The 25278-nt window shown below is 46.1% G+C and overlaps 1 protein-coding gene and 1 long non-coding RNA gene across 2 annotated transcripts in view; one reads left to right on the top strand and one right to left on the bottom strand.

Moving 5' to 3' along the window:
• The window catches only part of ASIC2 (acid sensing ion channel subunit 2), a 1206384-nt gene that overhangs the window by 859189 nt on the left and 321917 nt on the right, over nucleotides 1-25278 (bottom strand).
• On the top strand, nucleotides 9005-17207 carry LOC132343019 (uncharacterized). The gene is made up of 2 exons (XR_009491659.1): nucleotides 9005-13964; nucleotides 16969-17207. It is a non-coding gene; the product is annotated as an uncharacterized lncRNA (long non-coding RNA).

Here is a 25278-nt window from a genome sequence, read left to right as displayed (position 1 = left end):
GTCATACCCTGAACCAGTTATACCAGAATGTCTGGGGTGGGTGGCAGGCATCAGTAGATTTTGAAGATCCCAAGTTTGCAGCCAAGTTTGGGAACCACTGGTCTGGATATTGTAGCATGGCCCATCTCCCTCCTCCTCGAAGATGTCCTGAGTTTTGCCGATTCTCACAACTTGAACAGGTATCATTATGCCATGGGACAGACTGGGGGGCTTGGCCACAGAGAAGGGAAGTGGTTTGTCTAAGTTTAAAAGATACAAATTAGCAGCCAAGTCTTGGGATGTTTTCTTTCAGAGGAGGAGATACTGCTACAATGATCCATAATACAAGGGGAAAAAGACAGGTCTTTTCATATAAAAAGGGATTATGAAGGTATGGATGCACTGAAGGGTTAATGTCTGGACTGTTTACAATAGTCCCATCTTGGAGAGACAATTTCCAAAACAAACCACATACATGCACACACATGCATGCCTCAGTATAGCAACGAGGCGTACAAAAAAATTCCTTTTGGATTTATTTTTCAAGAATCAGTGATTCTCTGGACCCACTGAGTCTCCTATCCCAGCCTAAGGAGAGTTCAGGGAGCAGGGGTCCCTTTGCAGGAAGGCATGGATAAGGAAAGTGTGCAAGTTCCTCCCGCCTGTATGAAAGGGAGTGTTAATAGATTCTCAACATACCGTTTTCTCAGGCCAAGCCCGTAAGGTTCAGCAACTCACCTAAAGAGATTATTCCAACCTGAAGGCAATTGGAAAAGCAATTGCAGACCATTACAGTCCCATTGCCTGGCCCCTCAGCCTGCCCGCCTCAGCCCCTCTCTTCTGGATCTCTTGTCCCCAGCCTTGCTTTTCAGCCTGCACGTGGAGCTGCCGAGAAGAGGTGGGGGTCTGGATCCAGGCAGATTAAGGGATTTCCAAGAAAACTGGAAGAGAGTTCTTGCTCTGGGATCACGTGAACAAACAACTCCTAGAGAGGAACAGATTCACACTCATCACATCCCTCCATGTGCCAGGCAGCCTGAGAATGTTTTAGCAGGCACTGCCTCATTTAATCCCCATTAGCTAATATTGAGTTTCTGTAAGTCACTAATCCATGAATGCTAAACTTGTGTGTGTGTTTTCTTCTTGTCCTGCACATCATAAATAGACCACAGCACACATTCTCGCTGAACCTAAACAGAGTTTTGGAATTTTCAGTAAAGCAGGAGGGGCTGTTTTCATATCTGTGTCAGAACCTGAGGCCTGATCTGCTGAACTCACCCTCCCAGGAGATTTACATTTTACTGACAAAAAAGTGAGCTTCGGGGCTGAAGCAGTTTTCCCAGGGTTTCTGGGAAGTGGTGCAGGTGGAACCCCAACCTGGACTTCTAACTCCAAAGTTTATCCAGCACTGGTGTTCCCAAAGCTTTCTCCCCTCTTCGTGCAGCTCTAAGTGCTGTCCCTCTGCCAGCTTGGCTAACTCCTATTCATCCTTCAAAACCCAGTTATGGGTTACTTGTCACTTTTGTGGAGCTGCCATTACTGGCAGCGCCAATCCCCTGAGGGTTAGGTGTGCCCTTTTCTCCATTCCTACACTACGCTGGACACACTTCCATTGTTATACCGAAAGCCTTTAGAGTAGGTTCTGTAGCCTCTGTAACCACTGTGATGCATTAAAAGGTGAAATCTGCTCCAAGTGTTTAGTGTTACTCCTGCCTTCCCCAATCCCCACTGGGGGACCAGCAGGGACCAGGGCATCCTTTACCAACTGCTCTTGAGATACAGCTACTCCAGCAGCACACCACATACTTGAACAAATGGCCGGCTTTTGGATTTCATCACAGACTCTTGAAATCAACAAGACAATAGCTTTGAAGGAAAAGGAGTTTAAAGAGCATAGGTCTTGACTTAAACAGACAGCAAAGCTCTACCGGGGCCACTTCCCCCCCTCCCCCCCACCCCCCGCCTGTCCATAAGATGGATGAGGAGAGACTCAGAGTGGAGAGTCAGAGAATAAGATACTGGGGAGGAGCATTCTGGGGAAGCCAGGGGGAGCCTACATTTGCTTTCAGAGTCGGGAGGGTTGCCTGGGAGAGTGAGCAAGATGCTCATGGTCCTTCACTTTGCTCCAGCCTGGGGAGGCGGCACAGTAGGAATGATGGAGCAGGGATGGCCTGAGCCAGGCCCCGCAGGACTCCTGGGGCCCAGGGAGGCTCAGGAGAGCATCAGAAATTCTGGGTGCCCCCAGAGGGATGTGGAAATGACTGAACTCCTCTGAGGTCGAGTCGGAGTGTAACACAGATGGTCTAACTGATCAGATTTATCCAGCAGGAAGATTCCCTTTCCTCAGGAGCCTCGGGGTTTTATCTACCTGGACCCTCTCAAACCTGCCACGTTCCTCTATAACTGCTCCTCTGTCCTGGGACAGGCCTCCTTGGCAGGATTGGTAGGGCATCCTGGGGCCTTTCTCATCCTCAGAGCTCCAGATTCCAGGATTCAAAAGGTAAGAGGAGGTTTCTTATGTGCCCTATCCTTTCCAATCCATCCAAGTGATGGGCCAATGATGTGTGCTAGTCTGGCGCCAGGGCCAGTGACATCCTTGATGGGCAGTCTCTGGAGATCTGGCATCTTGGTGTAGGAAAGACAGACTCATCCATGAGGCTGGCACTATGGGAAGCCTTCCTAAGACAGTGACTGCTGGGCAGTCCTAGAAAGGCCTGTAGATACTAGAGAAGCAGGTGGGAGAGGGGTGTGAAGAACCCAGAGGGAGACAGCAAAGAGCCCAGATGGGGTATTCATGATGTTCACCAGGGATGGGACTTCTATTTCCTCAGAGGAGAAGTCAACTGAGCCACTGAGCTGCAAGCTCCATCTCAGCAAAAGACAGGGTGACATCATTGCCCGAACACGGTCCTCAGTGAACCCCACTTACTGAACAAAACCCAGTCTGGTGCCGACATTAGCCAGGTTTTAGAAAAAAAAGGTAGTCTTCTTGGCCAGTGATAAGGTGATGGAACTGAAAGAGGATCTGACACTTGACATTGGCCTGCTTCATATTCTGTGTTGTCAAGAGTGGTCAATGCCAGAGAATAGCTGCTTTACTCTATGGCCACAATTTCCAGTGATTTCTAACGTTTTCATTGGGTTTCTAAGGTTGAGTGGGTGGTAGAGCACAGTCAGGGAAGAAAGATGGTGGTATCTCCAGGGTATTCTCTTGGCCTCTTTCCAGCTCCTAATCCTAGCCTCACTATTACAACAACACAAAACAAAACATTTTGACCATGCCATAAAACATGTGGGATCTTAGTTCCCTGACCAGGGATTGAACCCATGGACCTGCATTGGAAAAACAGAGTCTTACCCACTGGACCACCAGGGAAGACCCCTAGCCTCACCTTTGACTCAGATATGGGTAGATTCACAGAGCACGCTCAAGGGGGCCTGTGGCTGGCAGGGACTGGGGACTTGAGTGGGGAAATTAAAGTTCTCAGTCTCTGAATCCAGACTCTTCTCTCCTCTACCTAGGTGAGAAGTGGCATGGGAGTCTCACACAGTCGCTGTTCCACTCTTTCCTTCCAGGAGATACTGCCTTTTCAGGCCCTGAAACTACGGTCCCTACAACCCCATCCCACACCCGGATTCCTCCATGGAGGCAAAGAAGAAAAAATGTAAGCAGACAGAGACTACTTTCCAGCATGACTAAAATGACATTTTGTGCAACAGCATGTATGCACACGTGTGCACACACATGGTACAGGCTAAGAGGCAGAGATCTAAAGCTTCCAATCTGGGGTTTGAGTCCTCGGGGCTCAGGCAAATGTGAGCCAGCCATGCATCATTACAAGCAATTTCTAATTTATTGATTGAATCCCCATAAATGTCAGCTAACAATGTTGTCATAAAATAATGTCCTTATAAAAGACCTGGAAGGCTTTCCTTATGAGAATGAGGGCAGAACAGGGCTTCTATCTTGGGCATGCAGACGGGAAGAGGGTTAATGAATTCCACAACCTGGAGGGGACCCCGGGGCCTCTATTTGCTTATCCACTGGGATTCTGTGTGTGGGTGATGTCCATATGTAGGCAGGTATGGACATAACCACTCATGATCTTCTGTATGCATCTGTGTAAGAATTTACGGGGATTCATAGACAGGTATAGGTGTATATATGGGACTTTCCAAGTGGCTCAGTGGTAAAGAATCCACCTGACGATGCAGGAGATGCAGGTTCGATCCCTGGGTTGGGAAGATCCCCTAGAGGAGGAAATGGCAACCCACTCCAGTATTCTTGCCTGAAAAATCCCATGGACAGCAGAGCCTGGAGGGCTACAGTCCATACCATTGCAAAGAGCTGGGCACAGCTGAGCAACAGCACAGACGCATGGGTGTATATGCATTTACAATGTCTGGGGTGGTGTCTTTGTATACTGATGTGAATGTGTACTCCAAGCTTTCTGGGGACAGTCTGTAGTTTCTGGAACTATGAGCCCTATTGGCTAGCACATAGAAGGTTCATAAATGTCAACCAAGATGGAAAAGAAGTGCATTCGTGTCTGTGAATCTCTAAGGCCAGCCTTGTCATGTATCGGATGAAGAATTGGTGTGGCTGCTAATGTCGAGTGTGCGAGTGGTGGTGTGCTGTGGGTGTGTTTCTCAGAGACGGTTTTTGCAGGAGTGTGAGTCGAGTGTGTTCCCCAGAGATACTGGCCATTTCAGGCCTCAGTTCCCCTAACTCCCCAGCTCCCCACAGTGCGGTTCATAGAGATGCCCCAGGCCTAATAGGCTTCTCCCTGACCAGCTCCTGAATCTCACTGGAACCTGGCCAAGGCAGAGACACCCTATGGAGCTTCAGCTTCAGGTTGGTCCCAACTTCAGGAGTGGTCCCTGCAGAATGCCACTGGGCATCACTTTGTTCCCTGACTTTGATTCTGCAGTCTTGCTCATGGAAGGTCCTAGATTGTAGCTCCTTCGCTCAAACTGGTTCCAGCCCACAAAGCCATATACCTCGACTCCCTTTTCTTTTGTTTCCTGAAAATGCCTTGACTCCACCTGGCCCCTTTTGAAGAAACTGAATTCCTCTAACCTGGCTGTGGTTCCTTGGGCGACCTTGCCTTCTGCTGCCTGATGATACTGACCTGCTCACCCGACGATGCTCATATCATGTGAACTCACATCTCTCAGTGATGACGCTTCCTAAATTAATTGGTTTGTCTCTGTTTCCTCTCTTCCCTCTCCTTGCTCTCTGGCTCCACAGAGAGATCAAACACTAGAGCTGGAACTATTCTTAGAATACAGTTATGCCAACCCTCTTTACAGATGGGGAAGTTGAGGCCAGAAGAGGCATATGACATCAGTTCATTGAATAAGCGACTGCACAGAAACCATATTGAGTGCTCGTGAAGTGCCACAGCCAGGGCTAGGCTCACAGTCTATGGGGAGAATGGACAGGTAGGTTGGCCATTATAGTCCAGCATGGTGGATGTCATTACACAGGGAAGCACAGGGGTGTGGGAACAGAGAGCAGCTACGTAGATGAGGAGCCGGGCTTCCAACGCAGGTAACATGTGAATTGTTTTTCAAGCTGAGTTCATCCCGTGAAAGGGGTGAGGGCATTTGGACAGATGGAGAAGCTTCTAATCTAACACATGGCTACGGGCTCCTTTCCAGGGCACCTGTTTCTCCTTCTTAATGTTTCAAAAAATGAGGAGGTGAAGAGGAGTGGGGGCAAAAAAGAGATGAATGACAAATGTAGAAACACATGAATGAATGAATGCAACCCACATTATCAGTGTCCACCCTGGGCTGGTGTATCACACACGTTTGCACAATTCACCCTGATCGTGTGATGATCACTCTCATCTGACAGAGGAGGCACCCAAAGCTTGGAGAAATAGGAGAATTTCTCCTGTCCTGGAGATAGAAAGAAGCAGCATTCAAACCCAGGTCTGCCCAGTTCTGCCACTGGTTTCTCCATCTCATCCTGCTTCGACTGATGCCAACCTACTTCAGACATCAGGTGAGAAAAATCAAAGGGTAGTATTTCACCAACTCTCCTCTCTCAGCGTGGCTTCCCTGGTGGCTCAGTGGTAAAGAATCTGCCTACCAGTACAGGAGACGTGGATTCTATCCCTGGGTCGGGAAGATCCCCTGGAGAAGGAAATGGCAACCCACTCCAGTATTCTTGCCTGGGAAACCTCATGGACTGAGCAGCCTGGTGGGCTACAGTCTGTGGGGTCACAAAAGAGCTGGACATGACTTAGTGACTAAACAACAACAACCTCTGTTAGTATTGAAAGGGCGGTCCTGGTCCCCTACTCACCAAACACAGAGAAGGGAGAACCACCCTCTGCCCACCCTTCTGCAGCCAAGGCAACACTTTCCCATCTGCCTAAATTCACATCCCTGAATCAAATGGAGTTTCTGCCAGGAAGCATATTAATGGGGCCTTTTTACCAGTCCCCCAATCTGCTGAATCTCCATCTTCACTGGGAGCCAAATGAAGTTTGATTTTTAATTCACCTCACAGCATCACAAAGCAAACCAGAGATTGCAGCTAATGCTCAAAGCCCGTCTCTTTCCGGGCTCTGCAGTCCATCTGATCCATGGCAGGCACTGCAGTATGGACCCTGAACTCCAGCTTCATCCCACCCCATCCCCAAAGCAGCAGCCCTGGGATCACCTGGGGGAACCTTAAGAATGCTGATGCCCAGGTTCTGCCCCAGAGGATCCAGTATCATTGGACTCTGGTCATCCAGATTCTTAGAAGTTCTCCAGGGGATGTGAGCCGCCAAGGTTGAGAATCACTAGCTCAGGATGCATCCTTCTCGGAGGCATTTGGAATTTAAACAGCCTGAGCTCTGAAACATGCTTTTGATACTGGCCCACCCTGACCTGTGCTTCTGTTTGGAAAATGAGTCTTCTGTTTTACTCTGTTCCCAGGCTCCCAGCCAGGGCTGCACACAGATGTACAACCAATTCATACACCTTACTGATGCTGTCCTCAGCTGACTCCTGGATTTCCACCTATCAGGTCAGACTCCTGCCATCTTGGGGGTAAGTTCCATGAAAGGGAAGCAGTACCATTTGGGAGGCAGAGGATCCTTGGTTCAAATTCTAGCCTGGATACTCACTTGCTATGTACCTTCTGACACGTGGTTTTCTCACCTGTCAAATTGTTGCCAAAACTTCAGGGCTTAAGACAACCATATTTATTTTGCTCAAGAATCCACCTCGGGCAGGGCTCGGCAGGAGCAACTCACCTCTGCTCTACTCGGTGCCAACCCAGGGCACCTTAAAGGCTGGGGTTGGAGCCACCTGATGCCCTGTTCACCCAGGTGTATGGCACCTTGGCTGGGGAGACTCCAACAGCCAGGCCTGGGCACAGAAGCTCCTCTCTCTGTATCTCTGTGGTCTCTCCATGTGGTCTGCCCAGCACGCAGCTCCTGGGTCTTGAGATTTTTAACATGTCAGTTCAGAGCTCCCAAGGCTGTGTCCGAGAGAGGGCTAGAGGAAGTTGCCTCTTCTATGGCCCAGCCTTGGAAATCACATGGCATCCCTTCCCCTCATTCTCTTCATCAAGGCAGTCACAAGGGTCCCCCTGGATTCCAGGGTGAGGAAATAGACCCTTCCTCTTTGTGAGAGTGGAGCAAGGTTTGGGAAAAGCACATGAAAAGGACTGTAGCAACTTTGGGAAAATGCCATCTTTCACAATGGGAATAATAATGGCTGGCAATAAAATAGACTTACTGTGGTGATTTAAAAATGCATCCTGAACTCTTCACCTAAATGAACTAGCCTTTATTGTTACTAAGCCCTTTGCGTATATCATCTCGCTGTGACCTCACCGCACTGCTAGGCATAAGTATTCTGTTTATCTTACAGAGGTGGGAACTGTGATGCAGAGAGGCTGGGGGGCCAGCCCAGGGCACTCATCATTAATGATAGGTTTGGACTTGGAAAGTGGGTGGCTCCAGACCACTGGTCCTCAACAAGGGCTGATTTTGTCCTCCTGGAAAAAGGTAATTTCTGAAGCCATTTTTGGTTGTCACAATTTGGGTTTCAGGGGCTGCTAGGGGTCTCTAGTGGAGAGAGGTCAGAGATGCCGTTAATGATCCTTTAAAGCACTGAACAGTCCCCCCACCCCACAATAAGGGATCAATTATCCAGTCTAATAGGTCAATGGGCTTCCCAGGTGGCTCAGTGGTAAAGAATCTGCCTGCCAATGCAGGAGATGTGGGTTTGATCCCTGGGCTGGGAAGATCCCTTGAAGAAGGAAATGGCAACCCACTCCAGTATTCTCGCCTAGAAAATCCCACAGACAGAGGAGCCCGGTGGGCTACAGTCCATGGGGTTGCAATAGAGTCAGACACGATTTAGCAACTAAACAACACCAGGTCAATAGTGCCAAGGCTGAGAAACCCTAATCTAGAGATTATGTTCTTTATCACTACCTTATTATTGACATTTCTTCTATCAGTATCCACCCCCAAGGCCTTCTGCCATCCCACCATCCTTCCTAGACTAGCTGTTGCCTGGTTTTTGTTCTACAGGGTTAAGAATGATTTATAGAACCTAAAGCTGAGCATGCCCGCCAAAGCCCCATTTTGCTCACAGGGGTCACTTCCAGGTCTAGAGGTGAGTGACCTCAGGCTGTCTCAGCCCTCGGGATCTTCAAGGTTAGGTTCAGCTTGTGCTGGGGAACAGAGCATCATGCTGGTGGGCTAGGAGTTTGTCAGGTCAGGTGTCATGTGCTATTTAAGAAGAGACCTCAGTTCAGTTCAGTTCAGTCGCTCAGGCATGTCCGACTCTCTGCGACGCCATGATTCGCAGCACGCCAGGTCTCCCTGTCCACCACCATCTCCCGGAGTTCACTCAAACTCATGTCCATCGAGTCAGTGATGCCATCCAGCCATCTCATCCTCTGTCGTCCCCTTCTCCTCTTGCCCCCAATCCCTCCCAGCATCAGAGTCTTTTCCAATGAGTCAACTCTTCGCATGAGGTGGGCAAAGTACTGGAATTTCAGCTTTAGCATCATTCCTTCCAAAGAACACCCAGGGCTGATCTTTAGGATGGACTGGTTGGATCTCCTTGCAGTCCTAGGAACATGCTTTTTGAAACTCCTGGCCTAAGAGTTACTCTTTCCCCAAGAGCTCTTCAAAGAGGGTGGGGGAGATAGATATGTGTCAGTTCTAGGAGGGAGGTGGGCAACCGAGTTCTTTCCAATTTGCCTCAGTGTTTGTAGAGTTGTCTATACTCACTATAGACAGATACTTTTAAAGCGCTACAAATTAACCTTTAGCTTAAAGGCTTCCTTTTGTTGCCCTCTCCTCCTCTCTCAACTGTGCATGGGCAAGCTGCCTAATGAACAGAGCTCAGATCCATTAGCGGCTGGGCAGATGCTGGGTCCAGCATGAAGTCAGCCTTTGAAGGCTTTTAGGGAGAGCTGGGAACCTGTGACAATGAGAGAGGAGATACATTCATTCCGAGACAATAATTGCATTTATGTTCTCTACTGAGGACTCCATTAATTCTGGTTGTGGTCAAGGCCTGGTATGCCAAGGGCACCCTCTGGAACTAAGTCTTCTTCTAATGTGGCCATAACCATGACAGGTGGACTAAATGTAAGCTCAGGCATCACGGCAGTTCCTGAAATTCTAATACTGGGACTGCCAGGGGGAGGCAGGGTTGCAACAGCACGTTAGTGCTGGAGTCAAACAAACTTGGCTTTGAATCCTGGACTTGACACTAACCTGCTGTGTGACCTTGGGCAAGTCACTTGACCTCTCTGAGTAACAAAAAGCATCAAATACAATGACACACAGTAGAAACTCAATGTACCGGCATTGTTATTGTTCTCAATCCAGTCCTGTGTACGCTGCAATTCTGATCTGGAAAGAGAAGTTCCTGGAGTTTCTAGGGTTGGGATTTGGAAATCTGTATGTCATCTGAGGCTCAGAGCCCTGCCTCTGAAGTCCCTCTGCTGACTACTTCTCAGGGCTGCAAACCTGAGACCCACCCCTCCTTCCTCCTTCCAGGCCATGGTCAGAAATGAGGCAATGATATAGATTTGAGCTGCCCAGTACATGGGCCATTGAGAACTTGAAATATTGTTGATGTGACTGAGTATCTGAATTTTAAATTTTATTTAATTTTAATTAATTTACATTGAAATAAAAAACTATTACTCAATTCAGTTATTAGAAGACTTTTAAGTACCTTTGGAATGAGTCAGTGTGTGAACCTACTTTTTCAATTGTGACTTTTATGAGATATAAATGCAGATCAAGTATTTCCACTGAAAACTGAGATGGCTGTAAGTATAAAGCACATGCCAGATTTTGAAAACCTAGTACAAAAAAGAATATACCCTACCTCATTAACTTTTTAAAACTGATTACATGTTGATATTGATTACATGTTGAAGTATTTTGGGTACTGTGGGTTAAATAAAATATATTACTAAAAGGGATTGCACTTATCTTTTTTTTATATCTTTTAAATGTGGCTATAAGAAAATGAAAAATGACATGTATGGCTGGCATTATATTTCTATTGGTCAGTGCAGATGGAGACCCCCCGCTGACTCTAATCTAGGTACAAACCACTCTGCTTGCAATTCTGCACTGGGGTTCAGAACCAAAGCTTCCAGTGAATAAAGCATGTATTTTTGCTGACCTCATTCCCTCGTCTCCTCCTGGGAAGGTATCACGGGGTGGGTCTTGATGGGAGTTGGATGGTCCTGGATCTCTTAGTCAAATGCTATCTAATATCAGCCCTTTAAAAGTTCTCCATCTCCTTATATCACTTTCCCTTTACTGAATGTTTCTATTCTTCTGCTGTCCCATCTCCCAGATAACTCTGAGACTTCTCAGACATCTAGCTCAATTAGTTTATGGCCTGCAGAGAAAAAAGTTCTCCATCTTACCAGTTTAAAACATATCTCCTTCAAGCTCTATGGGCTGTCTTCTCAAAGACTGCCTGATCTGGAGGGCCCATCTTTGCAGCACCAGGTCCAATTTCTCAGCCCTTCACAGAATTAAAACTCTGTTCATTTCAACCTTAGGGCTCCAGATAGACCCAGGAAGCCATGCTTAGTCGTGAGCGCACAGCCATTTCCAGGAAAAGCCTGTGCAGAGAATAAAAAGGGCAGACAGCAGGTGGTACGGCAAGTCAAACACAGAACAGACCAGCCGGTGTGTGTCCCAAGTCTAATTCACACAAGGCTTAGGGATGTTTAACCAAACATTCAAAGAGATTAAGATTTCCCCCAGTGATCCCCAAGTCAGGTCAGAGACATATCCATCAGCAAACTCATTTCTTCCCCGGGATTACTGGCAACTGTTTAACTTGTTTATTGAAATGCAATGCCAGCTCTGATTGAGGTCGTGTGTGTTCTTCAACTAAAGGAGAACGATCCTTAGGGGTCACTCATCCAACCCCTGCATTTCCCAGTGGGGAGAACCGGAAGCCTCCAGGGTCAAGACTGAGCCCCTTTCACCTCCGAGGTTGTGAAACATTATGGTTACAGTTTTCGATGTAGCCAGGAAGGTGGTGAAATGAGGAGGATGCAGCTCAGGATTTAGAAAGACATAGATAGGAATGACCGGGCTGGACTGCTGGCTTGACAACAGGCTGGCCACGTGTTTCTAAGCAAGATGCCTTGACTCTCTAAGCCTCAGTTTTGTCCTCTGTAACTGGGCATGGTAATACCTACTCCCTAGATTTGTTTGGATGGAGAAGGAAATGGCAACCCACTCCAGTATTCTTGCCTGGAGAATCCCAGGGATGGAGGAGCCTGGTGGGCTGCCGTCTGTGGGGTTGCACAGAGTTGGATACGACTGAAGCGACTTAGCAGCAGCAGCAGCAGATTTGTTTGGAAGAACACAGAACTTGATGCAGAGTTCTGAACACAGAGTGAACACTCGGTAACTTAATAGTCTAATCTTCTGAGCCACGATTCTAACGCCCAGAATGTCTGTTAGTGACTGCCTTATGAGCGCCTGAGAAATTAAAATATGATGAACTCCCAATCATCTTTTGCTTTTTTTTCTGTTCCGTTTATCTTAATTGAAATGTAGTTGACATGTAGTAGTATACTGTTTTATGTGTAGTACTGAATACATAGTAGGTTGATATTTGCATGCATTATGAAATGATCACTATGATAAGTCTAACAATATTTTTGACCACATTCCTTACTGTGTATATTACATCCACACGACTTACTTATTTTACACTTCTTAATCCCTTTCACCTACTTCACCCACTCACCCTCCCTCCCCTCTGACAACCACTCATTTATTTTCTGTGCTGCTGTGCTGTGCTTAGTCACTCAGTCACGTCCGACTCTTTGCAACCCTATAGACTATAGCCTGCCAGGCTCCTCTGTCCATGGGGATTCTCCAGGCAAGAATACTGAAGTGGGTTGCCATGCCCTCCTCCAGGGGATCTTCCTGACCCAGGGATTGAACCCTGGTCTCCTGCATTGTGGGCAGATTCCTTACCATCTGAGCCACTAGGGAAGCCCTTATTTTCTCTATTGATGTCTATTTTGCTTTGTTTTTTAGATTCCACATATAGATAGATAGATGTCAAAGGGACAGCTATCAGACAGACACACACACACAATAGAATATTCAGTTCAGTTTAGTTCAGTCGCTCAGTCGTGTCCAACTCTGCGACCCCATGAATTGCAGCACACCAGGCCTCCCTGTCCATCACCAACTCCCGGAGTTCACTCAAACTCACGTCCATCGAGTCGGTGATGCCATTCAGCCATCTCATCCTCTGTCGTCCCCTTCTCCTCCTACCCCCAATCCCTCCCAGCATCAGGGTCTTTACCAGTGAGTCAACTCTTTGCATGAGGTGGCCAAAGTACTGGAGTTTCAGCTTTAGCATCATTCCTTCCAAACAATACCCAGGGCTGATCTCCTTTAGAATGGACTGATTGGATCTTGAGATCCAAGGGACTCTCAAGAGTCTTCTCCAACACCACAGTTCAAAAGCATCAATTCTTCGGTGCTCAGCTTTCTTCACAGTCCAACTCTCACATCCATACATGACCGCTGGAAGAACCATAGCCTTGACTAGATAGACCTTTGTTGGCAAAGTAATGTCTCTGCTTTTCAATATGCTATCTAGACTGGTCATAACTTTTCTTCCAAGGAGTAAGTGTCTTTTAATTTCATGGCTGCAATCACCATCTGCAGTGATTTTGGAGCCCCCCAAAATAAAGTCTGACACTGTTTCCACTGTTTCCCCATCTATTTGCCGTGAAATGATGGGACCAGATGCCATGATCTTCGTTTTCTGAATGTTGAGTTTTAAGCCAACTTTTTCACTTTCCTCTTTCACTTTCATCAAGGGGCTTTTTAGTTCCTCTTCACTTTCTGCCATAAGATGGTGTCATCTGCATATCTGAGGTTACTGATATTTCTCCCGGTGCCGGGGTCCAGCCCCGGTGGATCCAGGGAATTCGAAGCGGGAACGGCATCGGCGAGGATCAGGAAACAACTGCTTAATTAAACGTTAATTAAGGATATAAACAGTAATAGAATAAGGCTATCTCAGTAGGAAAATTCAGTGAAGAAAAGAGGCTGAAATAAGGATAGCGCAGTGAGGAAATTCAGTGGAGAAAAGAGGCTGAATAATTCAGCCAGAAGGTGAGAGAAAGAACGACATGGGGAGACCAAGTTTCGGTGAACAAGGCCCGCACTTTATTTTCCAAAGTAGTTTTTAGACCTTAAGTTATGCATAGAGGATAATGGGGGAAGGGGTGGAGTCATGCAAGGACAGCAGTTCCTGGTTCTAATCAAAGCCAGGCTTTCAAACTTATCATATACAAAAGTTCAGGTGATTTACATCATCTTCTGGCCAGGAGGCCTGTTAACATTTTAAGAAACTTATCTTTCTCTAAAGGTGATTATTCTAAAGTCAGGCGCCAGCCTCCAAAAAAGCACTGGACAAAGCTGCATTCCTACAGAGCAAAGGTGAGGTGGGCTCAATCAAGAAAAGAATTAACTCAAGGGTCCAAGATTACAAACATTGAGGCTACTACTTACATTTCTATACACCCATTATATCAATCAATACACTGCCAAGGACACAGTAGGTAAGGGGTATGGAGACTTAGCAGCAAACATTGGCCCAATAAGTGAAAAACCCTTTACCAATACAATTTCTAATCAATCTTTTAGCTACTCAAAGGAATCTGTGTTTAGACAGTTTAGAACATCTCCTGCCTCTCACAGTTGGGAGGCTCTGAACAATCACATGTGGCCGGAAAAACCTATTCAGGCAGGCTAGAGGATTTCCAAAGGAGTTTGTAGGTTAAACACTGTCACACCCAGGAATTATTAACTGCAGCTGTAAGCTAACTCTTTTTTCAGAGAGAGGTAGTGGGGGACAGCCCCCCGTAAAGACAGAGGTGTAGGTGAAAGCACAAAGCAGAAAGTAGGCAGACTCTGGTTTGGGGGGTAGATGCTCGAGAATTTCCAGGGGAACTCCTGAGGCTTGATCTCGCCTTTGCATATGCCAAGTCTCCTTCCTCATGACCTTTGCCATGGGCGGAGCTCGCTCCCCGAATCCTGGCAATCTTGATTCCAGCTTGTGCTTCTTCCAGCCCAGCGTTTCTCATGATGTACTCTGCATAGAAGTTAAATAAGCAGGGTGACAATATACAGCCTTGATGTACTCCTTTGCCTATTTGGAACCAGTCTGTTTTTCCATGTCCAGTTCTAACTGTTGCTTCCTGACCTGCATATAGGTTTCTCAAGAGGCAGGTCAGGTGGTCTGGTATTCCCATCTTCTTTCAGAATTTTCCACAGTTTATTGTGATCCACACAGTCAAAGGCTTTGGCATAGTCAATAAAGCAGAAATAGAGGTTTTTCTGGAACTCTCTTGCTTTTTCGATGATCCAGCAGATGTTGGCAATTTGGTCTCTGGTTCCTCTGCCTTTTCTAAAACCAGCTTGAACATCTGGAAGTTCACGGTTCATGTATTGCTGAAGCCTGGCTTGGAGAATTTTGAGCATTACTTTACTAGCGTGTGAGATGAGTGCAATTGTGCGGTAGTTTGAGCATTCTTTGGCATTGCCTTTCTTTGGGATTGGAATGAAAACTGACCTTTTCCAGTCCTGTGGCCACTGCTGAGTTTTCCAAATTTGCTGGCATGTTGAGTGCAGCACTTTCACAGCATCATCTTTCAGGATTTGAAATAGCTCAACTAGAATTCCATCACCTTCACTAGCTTTGTTCGTAGTGATGCTTTCTAAGGCCCACTTGACTTCACATTCCAGGATGTCTGGCTCTAGGTGAGTGATCACACCATCATGATTATCTGGGTCGTGAAGATCTTTTTTGTACAGTTCTTCTGTGTATTCTTGCCACCTCTTCTTAATATCTTCTGCTTCTTTTAGGTCCATACCATTTCTGCCTTTATCAAGCCCATATGGCTGAGAATATTACTCAGCCATAAAAAGTTAAATCTTGCCATTTGTGACACTTTGGTTAGATCTACAGAGTATTAAGTGTAATAAGTCAGACAGAGACAAATACCATATGCTCTCACTTATATATGGAATCTTTTGCTTTATTTCAATAGATCATCAAAGCTAATCCTTCCAGATTTTGTACACTTTTCTTTTTCTAACATTCTTAGTCAGTAAAGAATTTATCTCTGATGCTCACCTCTATTGAGAAGTATTAACATCTTCATGCAGAGTGGCATCCATGTGTGGACAGGAGATCCAAGTTCAGTTCCAGATTCTGCTAAGCGACTTTCTTTGTGACCTTGAAGAAATGTTGGCTATGCCTCCTAGAGACATGAGAAGGGAACTGACATGATGGATCTTTTACTCTGCACTCTGACCAGTAGCAGGGACATTTGAGAATACTGGTCCTCATCAAGGTTTCAGGGTTAACCAACTTGCCCAGTGATGCAAGGCTGGTGAGTGATCTAGCCAGGAAGGCATTTGAATCCAAGGCTCCCAGCTCCCAAAGTTCACATCTACTACATCATACCGCATCTGCAGAAGGCAAAGTCCAGAAGGACCTACACAAATGACTGGCAATTCCTGGACCCAGGGGAGGTTGGAAAACATAGAGACAAGGTAAGATTGGAAGCAGATGTTTATCGGAAGACCAGATTCAGATGAGTATCTCATCCCATGCCCCAGAGCGCCTGCCTCTCTCCCTCCATGCCCTTAGCTCAGTGGGCCTCAGTCAGTATCCATGATCATGAGTGACAGCAAGGCCATCAGACAACTTTGTCTGTCTTATGCTGATGCTAATGTCTCTTTGATTAGCACTGGCCACGTCTCTTTCTTTGGTTTGTTTGTATGTTCTTTCCTTTCCTTCATTCACCAAGCTATTCAGTTCTACGCTGCAGGCACCAGACCACAGAGAGGAACAACCTGTAGTCGCAGACCTCTGCTGGGTTGGGTAGCAGCAGATCCTCTTGACAATTCACTATTCTCTCCGGGCTTCAGCCCCTGATGTTTTCTTGTTGGCTCTTAAGAATTTGATCACTCATCTAACTCCACCCTGTGCCATCTGGCTTGTTCTAGGTCCTTTCTGTTGGCTTATTTGGCCTCTGATCTGGTGCGGCTACCCTGATACTTACATCCTGTGGATGTACTACTCTTCTCCAGGCCTGCCTTCTCTTCCTGTCCCCAGAATCAGCAGCAGGGGGTGGAAATGAGATGAGTGCGTTGTTCCAAATCAAGGAAGTTGGTTAAGAATGAGGACATGGCCCAGATAAGTGATATAAAAGGCAGAGAAGATGTGGAGATTATGTGGAAATGGCCTCCAGAGACCAGCCCTAGACAGGAGAGGGGTCAGGGGATAGAAGTCCCCAAACTTAAGGTCTCGGGGCTCCAAACAGATCACTGGAGACAAAGGGCAGGATATAAGGCTACGAATGCTCAGGTGGGCCTATGCACTGAGATTGGGGGCATTTATTAAGATAGATAATAACATGTCTTTCACTTTCAGGCCAAGGACTATGGAGAAGGATGTCTGAAAACATACTGTGAAGAAAGCAGTTGAAGAGAAGACTCCCCATGACTATCTCAGACAGATATCAGCAATTCTATAGTTTTTGTTCGAGTTATGCTTGTTTTTCAGAAAAGAGGCAGTACTGCAGTTATGGACATGGGGTATTTAATAAGAGACAAATCTCAATTCTGCCACTTACTTGCTATTTGGCATTGCATAAATCACGTCATAACTTCCTTGAGCCCTTGTTTCTCCATTGGTAGATGAGGATATTAATGATGACTCATGGGGTTGTGAAGAACACCGAACAAGATGATATGTATAGAAAAAGGAACACCATGCCCAGCACACAGAGAATCCTTCATAAACACTTGTTATCATCCTTATGTCATCCCAGAATTCAGCTAACTTTACCAGGTGTCTTATTTTTTTTTTTCCATTTCCCCTCTGCATTCCTTGTTTATTTCCTCGCAAAATATGGCTACAAAACCTGTATAATAAGAAGGGACCAAGTCTTGACTTTAGAGGCAGGCAAGGGAGAGAAATCAAGATGGCCCATGAACAGAGTAGATGGGATAAAAAGAACCCAAAGCAATAGGGTGATGTGGGAGAGTTACCTTACAAGGAGATGATCCCCAGGTGCAGTGGATGGAAGAGGAGACACTTGGGAGACGACCCACTCATCTTAATTTTCACCCCCTGCTGGCCAGAGAAGGAGGCTTGTGGGCATAACCATTGTTCCCTCCTTAAAGAAGGCTATGACGAAGGCAGCTGCACACCCAGCCCAGGGAGACCCCTGGGTTTCCTGCAGAAATTCATGTGCCTGCCACACTGTTTCTACCCTACTTCACAGCTAATGAGGCAGGGAAAGGCTCTGTCCTCTGCTGGAAGCGTCTTAGCTTGCTACATCTGGCAGCTCACCATCATGGACCCTCATTCTACATCCATTTCATACTCTCATAATGGGTTTCTATGAGATTCACAAGCATTTAAAGATCTCAAAAGGATAAAAAGTTATGGTGCCTTTAAGACTGTCAAATCGAAAGTCAGTCAGAAAGAGAAAGACACATATCGTGTATTAACGCATATATATGGAAACTAGAAAGATGGTACTAGTGTTACTATTTGCAGGGCAGCAAAGGAGACGCAGACATAAGGAACAGACTTACGGTTACAGCTGGGGAGGGAGAGGGTGGGATGGCTTCAGAGAGTGGTATGAGATATGCACATCACCATATGTGCAGTGGCGGGTGGGAGTTTGCTGTATGATGCAGGAAACCCAAAACTGGTGCTCTGTGATGACCCAGAAGGGTGGGCTGGGCAGGGAGGTGGGAGGGCAGTTTAGGAGCCGGGGGGACACGTGTATACCTATGGCTGACTCATGTTCATGTATGGCCGATATCATCACAATATTGTAATAATACTCGAATTAAAAATGCAATTTAAAAAAGACCATCAAATTGAGGGAAAGAACCACAGAAGAAAATTCTGGCTACTGTTTTATTCCTAAAAGCAGTTGTATTTAAATCTATCAACAAAATGTTTGTCATCTTGAAGATGTACTGTATTCCTTTAAATAAAAAAATTCTAAGGTGAATTTCAGTTGTTTTCCCCACTTCGGTAATAGATGTATCTAATTAAATACTTGAAAGTCCATTTAATTTTTAATTCAAGAAGTCATTCATGATAGAGGCAATTTAAACAACTCAGGAAAAACCTCAAACCCCAATGAAATTCCATTAACTACGTGGATACTTTAATGGTACATTAACTAATGTTGAATTATGATGGGTCCCTGTAGAGGTACCTACGCAGTCTATCAATTCCCTTTTGGGGAATCCAAGCTTTTAGCTTTTAATGATCAGTTTGGTTGATGAGATTGATACAACGCAGTTATCAAGGTTACCTTTTCTAATTCACTTCTGAGAAAAAGAACATTGCCTCCAGCCTTCCCTTGAAACTCAGCGGTCCTGCGGAGTTTACATAATTGTGACTCCTTGGAAGACCTCCCCATGGGTTCAGGCATCTAACCACCTTCATGACTTGTGATGGAAGGCAAACAGGAATCCCCAGGAGTGAGGCATGGTTGGGAACTGCTTCTGACTTGCTTCTAACATCAAGGTTGTAGCATCTGTCTCCAACCACTTGCTCACCAACCCTCCTCAGGATCCAGGGAGCTCAGCTTGGATTTTATTCATGAAGGTTCCCTTTTCCTTTAACAGAGACAGATTCATGAGGCTAGAAGAACACTGGGGATCATCTAGCTCAATATCTGCATTTGATCAGTAAGGAAACTGGTCCAGCTAGGGCATTTGGCTCTCCCAGTGTTACAGAGCTGCTGCTGCTGCTGCTGCTAAGTCGTGTCAGTCGTGTCCGACTCCGTGTGACCCCATAGACGGCAGCCCACCAGGCTCCCCTGTCCCTGGGATTCTCCAGGCAAGAACACTGGAGGTTATAGAGCTAGTGAAGAGAAAAGGAAAACAGAGGAGTCTTTAAGTGCCCTTTCCATCATACAGTATTACTGCTCACGCTCAGTTGTGTCCGACTCTTTGTGACCCCATGGACTATAGCCCGCCAAGCTCCTCTGTCCATGGGATTTCCCAGGCGAGAATGCTGGAGCGGATTGCCATTTCCTTCTCCAGGGGATCTTCCTGATCCAGGGATTGAACCAGTGTCTTCTGAGTCTCCTGCATTCAGTTCAGTTCAGTTGCTCAGTTGTGTCTGACTGTTCGCGACCCCATGAATTGCACCACGCCAGGCCTCCCATCCATCACCAACTCCCGGAGTCCACCCAAACTCATGTCCATCAGGTTGGGGATGCCATCCAACCATCTCAGCCTCTGTCGTCCCCTTCTCCTCCTGCCCTCAATCCCTCCCAGCATCAGGGTCTTTTCCAATGAGTCAGCTCTTCGCATCAGGTGGCCAAAGTATTGGAGTTTCGGCTTCAACATCTACATTAGCAGGATTCTTTACCACTGAGCCCCTGGGATGCCCCGTGTTGTATTTGTACACACCCTTTTATTGTAATGCTTTGTATCACTGCCATGCCCGTATGCCCCGAGGACAGCTCAGACTGGACTGGCTCTTACGTTTTTACTGCTATGCTCTAGGGGTGGAGTAGGAAAAGGCTGGGGTGGAAAAGGAGAGACATAAAAGGAAAATTCTACCCTCAAGGATCTCTGTGATAAACTTAATGGAGAAGCAGAATAAATACACTTGAGGCAATTAGGAGAATACTGTAAGACAATATCTAATTAGGTACTAAATTATGTGGCACACAGAATGGAGAAAGCTTTACGTATTGCAGGAGCCTGGAAGTCTTTGTGGAGGGGGTTGGATGCGTAAGTGTCTTTGGATCTTGACAGCATGTACATTATTGAAGGGAAGGGTGGTCTTTTCTGTGCATCATCAATAATTTGTGATCACAATAATGTGATCCCAGAGTCACACCGTCACGATGAACTTACTGCAACTCTAGAAGTCTCAGTTTTCTTTTCTATAAGGTAGGAATAAAATGCTATTTTGGGGGTGTGGGTTTGTCAAAAAGCAGATAATCACAATTGGAGGAGCTAGACTGAGTTCATGTCATAAGGAACATAGGCGAGGGACCCAGTGATTGAACATGTGGCTAGGATCTATTTTACTTTAGTTCCAAAGGACTAGGTAATAAGAATATATGAATGACCGATAAAGGCTGCCTGGCAGCCTCTGTCCTTCCTTCTCTCCAGCTGCCTCTTAGCAGGGGAGGTGAACGTCGAGGTGACCTTGGCATGTACTGTGAAATGACGCCATCAGAGTAGAAACTGGAACAGGGGGCACACCATGATAGTGTGACTTATTTATACATTGATGAATATTCATTTTAATCCTACTTGTGATATTTCATTGTCCATCCCCATGATGTAAGTGAACACAATGAAGATAAAGATTCCGTAGATCCTAATAATCAAATCAGTCTTGGGCTTATCTCAGCACTCAGGGATCTCAGGGGGCTTTGGCTACTAAAATTAAAGGACAAATATTCTAGTGGAGAAAGCACCTAGTTTTAGGGTCATTGTGAGGGCTAAATGAAATACGGATATAGAATGTGTGTCTTAGAGCTTGAAATGCAGTAGTTACATTAAGAAACATGAGCATTCTCTTCCCTAGACTGGAGTTTTCTGAGATGGGAACGAGGTAGTTGAAACAAGGATGAGCTACAATGACCACCAGCTTCCACTGAGACCTTGACCCTGCCTGTGGCTTCAGGACAATGCATTAAAGGGAAGGGCTTTCCCCTGACAAGGAGACTCTACCTGGTCAAGAAAAGGATGGGATGTGAGGGTAAGAGGAGCATTGATTAGATCTACCCTCAGTTATTGTAAAAGGTTAGAAATGTCTCTGTTCACTGCAAATCATAGAAGAAATGGAGTCAGGTGTGCAGAAAGTGAATCCATAGTAGAATTCTGGAAACTGTCACTTTCTTCCTGGTTAGCTTGGGTTCTTGCTGTTTGCATTTGCGTCATGGAAAATAGGGGAAAATCCCCCAAATAGGAAGGCTCCCTTTGCATATTTTCAGAGATAGTAGGATGGGGAAATACCTGATATCACTGTGTCACATCCTGCCCTACAGGCTTCCCTGACAGCTCAGTTGGTAAAGAATCTGCCAGCAATGAGGGAGACCTGGGTTTGATCCCTGGGGTTGATATCCCCTGGAGAAGGGAAAGGCTACCCACTCCAGTATTCTGGCCTGGAGAATTCCATGAAGTGTATAGTCCATGGGGTCGCAAAGAGTCGGACACGACCGAGCGACTTTCACTTTCCGTTTCATCCTGCCTTACGACCATCTGGAGAAGAGAAACTCCAACACGCAGAGGGGAGAAAGCAGTTTGAATCCCTGGGGTTGTTGGAGAGAGAGAAACAGAATGTTGTGCAACTGCTTCAAGGCAGGACATCATGTTACACATTTTTACTTAGAAGCTGTTATTGAATTTTAAAATCTATATGAACATAATCATTTTAGAATTAGAAGATATCATACCACATTTAACCCAAAGCAGAAATATTTTCTCTAGGAACACCGAAAGGGAGAGGGATTTTGCTTAAACATATCCAAAAAAGAGGATTTCAGCATATTCATAGGCAGCTCTTTTTATAACTGATTAAAAAGAAAAAAATTCATCCCACTTGTTAAAAAGCTCTTCCTTCTATTAAGCTGAAATCCGATCTCTTCAGATTTTTCTTGGCTTATAGCTAAGGTCTACTTATGACATGATGGCTTATTCAGACTTACACATATTCTGCCTTGTCATTTCTTGTTATCAGTAACTTCTTTTAATTGCTTCTCTTGAGTCTTCTTTTAGGGGAAGAGGAGGCAGGTTGGCCCTCTTTCCCAGGCATCAATTTCCTGTTCTCCCTTTTGCCCTTTTTCTTTTCAAAGTAAAACAAAGCCTTTCATCTATTCTTGGCATGAGTGTGACGGAGGAGATGAGTCCCAGTTGGGCCTGAAGGCCATCATGTTGCCCTTCCCATCTCTAACAGCTGAGCATCTAGTACTATCATCTTTTCTTACAGCATCTCCCTCATGGTGTTAGAAAACATATTTGCATTTCAAAAGTAAGTGCGTAGGAACTTCATTGTCTTTTTAAGAAAATAATGATGATCTTGTGCTTACATTTGGGCAGAAATTAGGTTGCACCCCTTCTCCTTCTTAGTCTGGAGTTTGGGGGACCTACTCATTGATCAGCACATAAGAGAGAATGTTCCCCCCCACACATGAGATAGAAATAGGTGTAGGATGTCCCTGATGGTCCAGCGGCTAAGACTTGACTAAGTTGTCTCTATACCTGGGGAAAATGAAAGAACAAAACCCTTAAACAACCATGTGGATCCTCCTTCCTCTTTTAAGGACAGAAGCAGGTATCTGGAGAGGAGTTTAGACGATTACATGCAGTAACTTGAGGGAATTTGCTAGTGGTCCAGTGGCTAAGACTCCATGCTCCCAAGGCGGGGGCCCAGGTTTGATCCCTGGTCAGGGAACTAGCTCCCACTTGCTGCAATTAAGAGTTTGCACACTGCAACTAAAGATCCTACGTGCTGCCACTGAGACCCAGCACAGCCAAATGAATAAACAAACAAACATCAAAGGAAAAAAAGAAATAATTGTGGAATCACTGCTAGACGATCATTCCTGGTTGTCCTGTGGGCTCAGTGTCACCTTGAGGACAGCACTGCGAAAGTTTCAGGGTATCCACTGAGTGCCTGGTGCTAAGCTGTGAAAGTCAAAGTGTTAGTCGCTCAGTCGGGTTTGAATCTGTGCATCCCCAAGGACTGTAGCTCACCAGGCTCCTCTGTCCATGGGATTCTCCAGGCAAGAATACTGGAGTGGGTAGCTGTTCCTTTCTCCAGGGGATCTTCCTGACCCAGGGATTGAACCCTGGTCTCCTGCATCGCAGGCGGATTTACCATCTGCTGCCGTTCAGTCGCTTCAGTTGTGTCCGACTCTGGGTGACCCTATGGACCTCAGCCTCTAGGCAAGAGTAGTAGAGTGGGTTGCCATACCCTCCTCCGTTTACCATCTGAGCCGCCACCTGAAGTCCAGGACTCGCACCTTTCTCTTAAGGAGCTTTCAGTCATTTCTCTTCCTTTGACAGAGAACACAGCTGGGTAGATAGGTAAAGCTATTGTTTTTTAAATCTTTCTCTGACTCAGAGTTAAAAAGAGTTCCAGGGAAAGTTTTGGTCAGAGAAACGTCTGGTCGAGGATTTAAATCAGGAGCTGTCAGTGCTTTGCATATGTGGGCACTTAGCTCCATTTGCATCCACATCAGACTCCTCCCTGCTGACACCAGGCCTGTCTCTCCCAGGGATGCAGATGTAATTATCCTTTTGCAAGTACATGGCACACTGTCAGGATTTTGCTCTAGAAGAGACAAAAGCCAGAAACCAGGCTGAAGAAGGGAGAGGAAAGAGGGGTGGAGAACAAGACTCCCTCTTCTTTGGCTTAGAACTCCTCCTCTTTGAAGAGCAGCAAACCGCCTCTCAATTCCCTTCCCCAGCCTCTTATTTCTGTCCTTTTCCTTGTTGCCCTCTCTTGTCTCGTCCTCAAAGCCTTATTGTGGGAAAGGGGACAAAAGACGTGATTGTTGTTGTGGTTTAGTCGCTCGGTTGTGTCTGACTCTTTTTGTGACCCCATGGACTGTAGCCTGCCAGCTCCTCTGTCCATGGGATTTTCCAGGCAAGAATACTGAAGTGGGGTGCCATTTCCTTCTCCAGGGGATCTTCCCAACCAAAGGATTGAACTTGTCTCTTGTGTCTCCTGTATTGGCAGGCAGATTCTTTACCACTGTGCCACATGGGAAGCCTCATTTACTCCAGGTCAATATGCAAATACATTCCAGAGAATAGATTCTAAAATATATACCAGGGAAATTCTTATGCAGTTTCTTTGAAAGGCATGCACAACGGTTTCTTTGGAGTGGGTTTGATTATTACAGTGGGGAGTTAGAGTCAACATAGGAATCCATATGGACAAGTGAAATATGCTATATAGATATTGTGCTGTGTCACTCAGTCATGTCTGACTCCTTGTGACCCCATGGACTGTAGCCCACCAGGCTCCTCTGTCCATGAGGATTCCCCAGGCAAGAATAGTGGAGTGGGTTGCCGTGCTCTCCTCCAGAGAATCTTCCCAAACCAGAGAGCAAACCCAGATCTGGCGCATTGCATCTTTACTATCTGAGCCACCAGGGAAGCCCATATAGATATTAAGAAATATCATGTAATTGTTGGAAGAAACTAACACGTGACTTCACCTGTGTATGTGTGTGGAGGGGATGGGTGTGGGTATGATTAAGAAGACAGTCTAAATGTTGGTGTAGCAGGAGCTATACATGCATGCACGTGTGATAAGTCACTTCAGTTGTGTCCGACTCTGTGACACTATGGACTGTAGCCCATCAGCCTCCTCTGTCCACGGGATTCTCCAGGCAAGAATACAGGAATGGGTTGCCATGCCCTCTTCCAGGGGATCTGGGATCGAACCCAGGTCTCATGTCTCCTGCATTGGCAGGCAGCTTCTTTACCACTAGCGCCACCTGGGAAGCCCATGGAGTGATGCATTCTCTATCAAATGCCATGCTAATGGTTTCAGGTAGAAGCAGTAAGGTGAAAAGTAGGAGAACCCAGACCAGGAATTAGCCTTGGCATTTTCTCTCTGAGCTTTGGTTTCCTCATCTATACAATGAAGGCCCTAGTACTGCTTCCAGGTGTATTGGTGGCTTGAAATAAACTAGAGTATATAAACATGGCTAGGGAATTTGACTTGCTT

This window comes from Bos taurus, chromosome 19, assembly GCF_002263795.3.
Source record: "Bos taurus isolate L1 Dominette 01449 registration number 42190680 breed Hereford chromosome 19, ARS-UCD2.0, whole genome shotgun sequence".
NCBI lineage: Eukaryota > Metazoa > Chordata > Mammalia > Artiodactyla > Bovidae > Bos > Bos taurus.
This window is presented reverse-complemented; position numbering and strand designations above follow the sequence as displayed.